Source organism: Amblyraja radiata, chromosome 22, assembly GCF_010909765.2.
Source record: "Amblyraja radiata isolate CabotCenter1 chromosome 22, sAmbRad1.1.pri, whole genome shotgun sequence".
Taxonomy (NCBI): Eukaryota; Metazoa; Chordata; class Chondrichthyes; order Rajiformes; family Rajidae; genus Amblyraja; species Amblyraja radiata.
The window spans coordinates 42,391,397-42,402,049 of record NC_045977.1 but is presented as its reverse complement, the minus strand read 5'-3'; positions in this window follow the sequence as shown (position 1 = coordinate 42,402,049).

The window sequence follows — 10,653 nt, the reverse complement described above, 5'->3', positions numbered from 1 at the left end:
CACACCTCTGACGGACTTTAGCCATTCAGCGGATGACACACTCTGATTATGCTGCTCAAAACGAGTTGAGCCGGAATGTGCTACTTCGGAGTCACGCGAGTGACTACATGAAGGAGCCCGCCAGGACGCATGCGTGGCATATCGCTTTCACGCTTGCGAAACGACAGGCGGGGTGGAACGTTCCCCCGCAGCGGTAAGTTTGAAACCGCGACCTGCAGGTAAGTGATTTACTCTGCGGTAGTTTTTGTCCCCGCGCTGTTTTTACACAGGGGGGGAAGCTGGACAAAATAGTGTCCACAAGTGCTGCGAGTAAAGCTGGCTGGGGTGGACCGCGAAGTTGCGGGAGCCAGCAGCAGCTGAAGGCACAAGCCCCGTAAGGGATCAGCTGTGCCGACTTTTTGTCCTGCGCCGGCCAGAACACCACGGCCGGGCGGGAGACTATTCAATTTAAACCAGGACCTGCAGGTAAGAGCTGCGGTCTTTTTGTGTTTTCCGATGCTGATTACAGGTGGAGAAACCAACGGGCTGCGACAAAGCTGGTGAGGGAGGACCGCGGAGCAGCCAGCAGCAGCCAGCGGCACTCGGATCACCGATAGTGGGATCAGCTGTGCCCGATGTCGCCTCCGCACCGGCCAGATCCACGCGGCCGGGCGGTAAGGCTAGACACAAAACAAACAAGGTCGTGGACTCAGAGGAGTCCGACTTTGAACAACCGCGGGCGGCCAGCGACCGAGATCGCTGGAGCCGGATGGAGCGGTGTGTGGAGCATTTGCTCCAACGTGACAGACTCCGGGAGATGGAGTCGGGTCACTGTGGGTCCTATGATAAACCCACAGCAGTACCTCTTGAAGGGCTGCACAGTGCTTCTACCTCATCAGAGGGGAGCACTGCGGGTCAGTTCTGGGCTGACCTGGAAGAGGGGTCCGCAGAAGGAAAGACAAGTGTGCAGGGACTGTGCAAACCTGGGACCACAAAACCACCAATACTATTGTTTGGAGGCAACCTATCGAAGCAAATCAAGGAGCTCGATGAGGAAGCAAAAACCCTGGGACTAATAAAAGGGACTCCAACAAAAACCCACGACAGCCAAAGACAGCACCCCTACGCACCCACCAGCAGAACTGGTGAAAGCTCGAAGGTCCGGTACTCAAAACATGAGTCTTTTTAGGCCATGGTCCAGGCCGGCCCTCTTGGAAGATGCGGGGACCTCCAACGCCAACCAAACCGAAAATCCAGACACCAGCGCAACAACAGCAGCGAAGAACCTACAAAAAAGAAGTAAACCTGCCACTGGTAACTATGGAGGTAGGTGGGTCTGGTTCCCTACAAAATACAGGGAGCATGGAGGTTGGGGGGAGATTACACTCCTTTCTGAATGCATGGAGCATGTTAACAACCGATACTTACATCTTAAGCAGTATCCAGGGATATACAATAGAGTTTATACACAAGTACAGCCCTCCAGTTCAACATATACCGAACCGAATGTTTGAGCTTTCTGATAAAGAAAAATCAAAAGCGCAAGCTGAACTGGAGCGGCTTTACGTAAAAGGTGTAATTGAGAAAACTCAACACGAACCATTAGAATTCGTGTCCAATATATTTACCGAAAACAAAAAAGATGGTGGTTGTCGCATCATCATAGATCTGACAAATTTGAATACATTTGTATAATATATTCACTTCAAAATGGAAACCTTTGTTACTGCTAAACAATTAATTTCCAAAGGTTACTTCATGGCCAGCATCGATTTAAAAGATGCTTACTATTCAGTGCCTATACGAGGTGACCACAGATGTTACTTAAAATTCAACTGGATGGGACAGCACTGGCAGTATAAAGCACTGCCAAATGGCTTATCATCAGCCCCCAGGCTGTTCACAAAATGTTTGAAACCAGCCCTAGCGTTTCTACGTAAACACATGGTCATGGCATATTTAGATGACATACTCATTGTGGGAAAAACTTTGGAATTGGCCAAACAAACTGTAACAGCCACAAAACAGTTATTTGAAAAACTGGGATTTATTATCCATCCAGTTAAATCTAAACTAACACCTTCCACTACTATGGACTATTTGGGGTTCACCATTGACTCAGTTCACATGTCGGTGACTCTGCCTAAGGGAAAGGCTAGAGATTTAATAGAGGCTTGCAATAACCTCATTGACATCAGCAAACCATCCATCAGATTGGTAGCAAAAGTAATTGGCAAAATGGTGGCTGCCTTTCCAGCCACACAATTTGGACCTCTACATTACCAAAACTTACAGAGAGCAAAAATACAAGCACTCAAAATTAATGCAGGTCACTTTGACAGACCTATGAAACTACCAATCAAAGCTAAAATGGAACTAAAATGGTGGATAGATCTGGCTTTGTTCCAATCCAATCATTGTCAGTAACCCTTCCATGGTACTACAAGCTGATGCCAGTGCACTTGGGTGGGGAGCCACCAATACCATCACCAGCTGTGGAGGTAGATGGACTGCTCAGGAGGCATCATTATTACTCACACTGGGCATAAACTACCTGGAAATGTTGGTTGCATTCCATGGCCTAAAGTCATATTGTACTGGATCATATCATCCAGCATGTTAGACTACAGATAGACAATACCACCGTGGTAGCATACATTAACCACATGGGTGGAAACAAATCGACATCATGTGACAATCTGGCTAATACAATTTGGCAATGGTGTATCCAGAGAGATATTTGGATATCAGCCACTTACCTACCAGGAAGACTAAATTTAGTGGCAGACACCAGGTCACGCAAATTTAATGAAAACACCGAATGGATGTTGAATAAAAAAGTATTTGCTGATATTACAGCAAAATATGGAACACCAGATATCGATCTATTCGCATCCAGACTTAACCACCAGTTATCAAATTATGTTTCATGGGAACCAGACCCTGGGGCAGCGGCGACAGATGCATTTTCGCTGCATTGGGGGGAAATTGTTTATTTACGCATTCCCTCCTTTCTGCCTCATCAGTCGGGTATTAAGGAAAATACAACAAGACTCTGCGTCTGGTATTTTGGTAGTACCCGATTGGCCTACTCAACCATGGTTCCCAGTGGTATTAAACATGGTATTAGAACCATGTATCACCATCCCATATAGACCAGATTTATTGCTACATCCCGTAACAAGGGATAGCCACCCATGCCATAAACATTTGAACTTATTAATTTGTAGACTTTAAAAACACCTCTACTACAACTGGGACTGACGGACCGAACAGTGAACATGATCTCGGCGGCCCAAAGACAGTCAACCAAAAAACAGTATCTGGTCTATATCAGGAAGTGGGAGATGTACTGCCATAAAAACAACATCACCTACAGAGACATGAACATCCCGTCTGTTCTGGAATATCTGGCCGGCCTCCACTATGATGAGGGGCTCAGTTACAGTGCCATCAACTGCGCCAGAAGTGCCCTATCGACTTACCTATGGCAGGGGCCAGAGCGTTACTCTGTTGGGACTCACCCACTGGTAACAAAACTTATGAGGGGAATTTTTAATACTAATCCCCCAAGAACCAGGTACTCCCAAATATGGGATGTAAGTATTGTCCTGAAGATGCTCAGGAATTGGTCTCCAGCAACAGCTCTGTCCCTACACAGACTGACATTAAAAACAGTCATGCTAATGGCATTGGTCACGGCACAAAGGGTACAGTCACTGCATAAACTAAGACTGGACAACATGACTTCCTCAACAGAAAATATTACGTTTCATATCTATGAGTTAGTATAGCAGAACAGACAGGGATCAGCAGGCCTCAATATACAATTTAGGTCATACCCAACAGATGACCGTCTCTGTATAGTAAGACATCTGTCGTTATACATGGAGACAACGAAAATCCTAAGAGGCAATGAGAAGGCACTTTTGGTCAGCCACAAGCAACCACACAAAAGAGTGACGGTCCAGACCATCTCAAGATGGCTGAAACAGGTGCTAACACAGGCTGGGGTGGATACTAATATTTTAAAATCTCATTCCACCAGGGCTGCAGCTACATCGGCAGCGATACAGTTGGATAATAATAATAATAATAATAAATTTTATTTAATGGGCGCCTTTCAGACATCTCAAGGACGCCTTACATAGTAATTGGAATAAAAACTTATAATCGGAATAGAACAAGTAAAAAAAGACATCACAGAGACACAAATTAAAAACAGAATTCAATCCAAAAAACAGAAAATCAAAAACACAGTGTGAAGAGAGAGCAGCGGCAGCCAAAGCGCGCAAGCGTCCACTCTCTCTTCACGGCAGCCATCTTGGACACAGACCTACAGGACTACAATTAGACAATAAAATCATCCCCCCACAGTGGATAGCACTGTGGAGGAAGGCACAATGTCCAGTCCCCACCCCATGTTCACCCCAAAGTCAGGCCTATTGAGGCCACCGCAATTGCCTCTACGGAGGCCCGATGTCCCTGGCCGTTCTCACCGGGTGGTCTTGCCCCGGCGTCGGGAGAGTCCTTTCGGCGGCTGGGCCACCTGGAATGGCCGCTTCCTGGTTGGAGCCCGCGGCTGCCGAAGCCGACAAGGCCGCGCCGGTTTGGAGCTCCCAGGCTCCCGATGATAAAGTCGGCGCCGCCTCTCCGCACTGCCGCCTTTCCGCATGCCGCCTCTCTGCTCCGCAGACCCGCAGCCCGGAGATGTTGCTCTCGGCGGTCCAGCTCGCCAGAGCTCCAGCACGTCGCTCCAGCGCGGCGACCCAGGCAAGGCATCGCCCGCTCCGCTCCAGCGCTCCAACGCTGTGCCGCCGCCGAGGCCGAGGTGCTGGGTGGTCCCCGCCAGGAAACGGCGCTCCAAGCCCGCAGGTAGGCCACGAGGACGGGTCGACGGGCAGTCCAGAGAAAAGGCTGCCACACCGACCAGGTGTGCCAATGGACCAAATCCTCAAGGCAGCAGGATGGTCTGGGGAAAAAACATTCCAATTATTTTACAACAAACCAGTAATGAAACCTGGAACGTTTGCAGAAACAATTTTAAGTTCTGTAAATTAATTTAAACCCATAAAAAGGGGTTATAATTTTGTGCTAACAAATTTTATGATTTCAATGTCGAATTCATGTCCAAATTATGTTAACACAATTCCTCCTACAGTCATCAAGGCAGACGTGATGCATGGACTCGTTTCCACGGCATGAAATCACAGAGCTTTAAAATCTTCACGTAGTCACTCACGTGACTCCGAAGTAAAATAGTAAGATTAAACGAGAACTTACCAGTTTGAAGTTTGATCTGTATTTTATGAGGAGTTACGATGAGGGATTACGTGCCCTCCACTCCCACCCTTGATCATATACTTAACTGGTATCTCTTCTCTAATCTTACTATGTTTAGTCATTACAGTTATCTGTGATTTCACACCGCTGCTTTGAAGAATGACACGCATGCGTCCTGGCTGGGCTTCTTCACGTATTCCCTCATCGTAATTCCTCATAAAATACTTCAAACTGGTAAGTTCTCGTTTAATCTTACTAATATGCTGCTCAAAACGAGATTGAGCCGGAATGTGTTTGTACAGATCTGATGTTATTTGTGGAATGAACTTGGCAATCATGCTGGGAGGCAAAAATGCTGGAGAAACTCAGCAGGTGAGGCAGCATCTAGGGAGCGAAGGAAATAGCTGATGTTTCGGGTCGAGACCCTTCTTCAGACCCGAAACGTCACCTATACCTTCGCTCCTTAGATGCTGCCTCGCCCGCTGAGTTTCTCCAGCATTTTTGTCCAGCTTCGATTTTTACAGCATCTGCAGTTCTTTTCTTAAACAAATCTTTAGCAATCATACTGCTGAGAAAACATGGTTTGGTGCCAGATCCTTTGGCGCTAGTGATCGTAAAAAACCATGTCCATGCATAGTACTAATCACTTGGGACTTGAATAGCTGAGACTCCCGAGGTTCACTGGAATATTGCTCAGTATAAAGTTGTGTGTCACTATTCACTAAAAGAGCAATAAATACATGGTATAACAACTTAAGGTTAGTGTCGGAAGGAACTGCAGATGCTAATTTCCACTGAAGATAGACACAGAATGCTGGAGTAACTCAGCGGGACAGGTAACATCTCTGGAGAGAAAGAATGGCTGACGTTTCGGGTTGAGACCCTTCTTCTCAACCCAAAACATCACACATTCCTTCTCTCCAGAGATGCTGCCTGTCCCGCTGAGTTACTCTGGCTTTTTGTGTCTATCTTCGGTTTAAACCAGCATCTGCAGTTACTTCCTACACAATGATTATGAAGAGATTGTTCCAGGAATAGTTTATTTGGATTTATACAGATGTCTAGCACGTTAAACAACCATAATTCCATGTCTACAGAAGTCAATACAAATGTTAGAATAACTCCACGGGTTAAATTAGTGTTGATCTTGCAGATCTGCACTTTAGTACTTGTCAATGATCGAGGTGGGATCCCTGTCACAGAAATTGTCCTTTCTACTTAAGATACCATTCTGTAGCTTAATTATGCCTTCCCACTGCAAATAGTGAGGACAGACAATATCTGTCATTCGAAGATTTGTAAAAGTACTTGGGGTTCAAACATCACAAGGTAGCAGCTGACTAGCCTCGACAGTAATTGTTATTTGATGTAGCGTAAATGAGAATGAATCTCTAAAATACATTTGACTAACATACACTCCAAAGACTTACCCGTTGTAGTTTACTAAGAGCATGAGAGAGCACACACCACACCACAACTCATTTTTTGTCAGGATGTTCAGAGGACAAGAGTTACCCTTGAGAATGAACCTGAAAAAAATTAAATTAGTCTGACTATTTATTAATGTCCAGTTTACATTGCTAGAGGATTAAAAACAAATGGAGAAATACCAGGGTTAAAATCTTACATTAAAATGACAACTTAAGTACACTGAGTGAGAAGTTGAAATCAGTAGTGCCATTACTTGATCAATGCTGGTGCCTCTTGGAGATCACAATGGCATTGTATGCAAGTGCATTGATCGATAAGGGCAGCTACATGTTATCCAGCAATGAAACAAGCCCTTCAGGTCAACATCCATGCCAACCAATCTCTATCTGAGCCTGTCCCATTTGCCTGTGTTTGGCCCATATCCCTTTAAACCTTTTCTTCCATGTACCCATCTAAATGTCTTTCATAAGCTGTAATCATATCCACTTCAGAAGCTTGTGTAAGAAAGAACTGCAGATGCTGGTTTAAATCGATGGTAGACACAAAATGCTTGAGTAACTCAGCGGGTGAGGCAGCATCTCTGAAGAGAAGGGGCGACGTTTCGGGTTGAGACCCTCCTTCAGACTTCAAAAGCTTCCTCTGGCAGCTTGTTCCACATCCCCACCAACCCCTGTGTGAAAAACATGCTTCTGTATCCCTTTAAATCTTTCCTCTGTTGCATAAACATCTATGTCCTCTAATTTTAGACTTCACTACCCTGAGAAAAAGACTGGCCATCCATCTAATTAATGGTCCACGCCACTTTTATGTACCTCTTTAAGATCACCCTACGCTTTGGGATAGGGTCCCAGCCTCTCGAGTTTCTTGTAACTCAATATTCCCCCCCAATCCCAGTAACATTATCATGAATCTTTTCTGCACCTTTTCCAGCTGAATGACATCCATCCTATAGCTGGGCAACAGTGTGTGGTCTCCATGTGTGGTCTCACCAACAACTTGTGCAGTTGCAACATGATGTCCTAACTCCTGTGATAGACACAAAATGCTGGAGTAACTCAGCGGGACAGGCAGCATCTCTGGAGAGAAGGAATGGGTGATGTTTCGGGTCGAGACCCCCCTTCAGATTGTACTTGAGTTGAGTATAGGAGCAAAGAGGTCCTTCTGCAGATGTACAGAGCCCTAGTGAGACCACACCTGGAGTATTGTGTGCAGTTTTGGTCTCCAAATTTGAGGAAGGACATTCTTGCTATTGAGGGAGTGCAGCGTAGGTTCACAAGATTTATTCCGGGAATGGCGGGACTGTCATGCGCTGAGTGAATGGAGCGACTGGGTTTGTACACTCTGGAATTTAGGATGAGAGGGAATCTTATTGAAACATATAAGATTATTAAGGGTTTGGACACGCTAGAGGCAGAAAACATGTTCCCGATGTTGGGGGAGTCCAGAACCAGGGGCCAGAGTTTAAGAATAAGGGGTAAGCCATTTAGAACGGAAATGAGGAAACATTTTTTCACACAGAGAGTTGTGAGTCTGTGGAATTCTCTTTTACAGAGGGCGGTGGAGGCCGGTTCTCTGGATACTTTCAAGAGAGAGCTAGATAGGGCTCTTAAAGATAGCGGAGTCGGGGGATATGGGGAGAAGACAGGAACGGGGTGCTGATTGTGGATGATCAGCCATGATCACATTGAATGGCGGTGCTGGCTTGAAGGGCCGAATGGCCAACGCCTGCACCAATTGTCTACTCAATACCCTGAACGATGAAGGCAAGTATGCCAAATACCTTCTTCTCCACCTTGTCCACTTGCGTCACCACTGTCGGAATTATAAAGCTGTGCCCTAGTTCTCTCTCTCTACATCACCCACCCACCAGGGCCATGTCATTTACTGTGCATGCCTGCCTTGGTTTAATGTACCAAAATGTAACTTCTCCCACTTGACTGAGTTAAATTCCATCCAAATTAATCTAATTAATTAGTCTAATAATCAAATTGGTCTAAAGTTGATGACACAGTTGGCAAATAGGGGATTTAAACTTGTATTCAATATTTTCATTTTGTCATGGGATATAATGGTTCCATTGCGATAAATGGACACCACAAGTTCACGTTATAGGAGCAGAATTAGGCCATTCGGCCCATCGAGTCTTCTCCACCATCCAATCATGGCTGATCTCTGCCTCCTAATCCCATTTTCCTGCACTCACCATAACCTTTGACACCCGTTCTAATCAAGAATCTATCTATCTCTGCCTTAAAAATATCCACTAACTCGACCTCCACAGCCCTCTGTGGCAATGAGTTCCACAGATTAACTACCCTCTGACTAAAGAAGTTCCTCCTCACCTCCTTTCTAAAAGAGCGCCCTTTAATTCTGAGGCTGTGACCTCTGGTCCTGGACTCTCCCACTGATGGAAACATCCTCTCCACATCCACTCTATCTATGCCGATCATTATCCGTTATTTCATTATAACACCACACGCAGTGTGCAGCACCTCCACCATTGTGCATGGTTCAGCATACTGAGACCATACCGTCATCTCTCTCAGGTCAGTCTCATTGCCTGCACTCGCTCCAGCCTCAAAGTACACCACACGTTTGTCATTATAAACGTTGGCAAGTGTACACACTGGCTTCAACTGGTACTTGCAGGTTTCTCCTCTGGCCCTCTGCTGATTCATGTACCTAATTTACACCAAGCCACTCAGTCATATCACTACTCCCACTCACATTTAAAAAGTGATGTGCACTTTATTTGACAGTAAACCTTTACATTTAAACTGCAATTTCAAACAGATGATGCCAATTTACTGCGCATAGAGTTTCTGACAAATGGAACAATAAACTAAACTGAATTAAATTAGTTTCTGCTCCTCCAGTTTGATGATATAAAGGACAAATATAACAGAAAAATCCACATTGTTGCATTTGTTTAACCTTTATTATCAAAATAAAACTGCAATGCATCATAAAATATACTTCTACAAAATACAGCAACCAGTTTCATGTAAACTCAATCACAATAAATTAAACTTAGCTTGCAAGTTTTGACTTTTTAATCAGCTGCAACTATTAAGTCAAGGTTTTTGAGTGGGCGCAGAGAACATTTACTTGATATCTACCAAGGATGAAGAATTATTGCTACATGAAAAGGCTGGAGAATCAAGGATTATTTTCTGTAGAGAAGAGAATGTTGCAGGAAGATCTAATAAAAAGCAATAAACTTAAAACGGATAAATTAAAACACCACAGGCAAAAAGCAGCAAGGCGTGAATAAATAAATAAATAGCTCTTTCAAAGTGATGGGAAAGGCACAGTGGATTTAGAGTTAGTTTTAATTTCAGAGATATAGCATGGAAACAGGCTCTTTAGCCCACCAAGTCCACGCCGACCATCGATCACCTATTCATTCACGCTAGTTATTTCACTTTCTTATCCACTTCTTAAACATAAGGGGCAATTATACGCAGGCCAATTAACTTACAAACCCGCACACCTGTGGGATATGGGAAGAAACTGGAGAACCAATGGAAACCCACACGGTCAGAGGAATAACATTCAAACCTCACGCAGCACCCGAGGTCAGGATCAAACCTGGGTCTCGGTCGCTGTGAGGCAGTGGGTCTACAAGCTACGCCACTGTGCCAAATACTCTGAATCACAATATTAATTTAGTAGTATTTGAAATTAATTTTGTCCCACAAATAAGTCGTCAATTCCTATCTACAGTACATACTTCTGTTTAGATTTTGCTTAGGCGAGAAACTCCGTGAGGATGAATGAAAGGAAACGCATTTTATTTGTAAATATTGTATCATGGATACTTTTATCAAGATATATTGCCCTTTTGTTTAACTTCTCTCTGTTACATCAGAAATAGTAACAGAACTAATATTAAAATAGAGAAAACATTGATAGAGGTGGCTGCAGATATGACAAAAAAACCACCTTACCCTAAAAAAA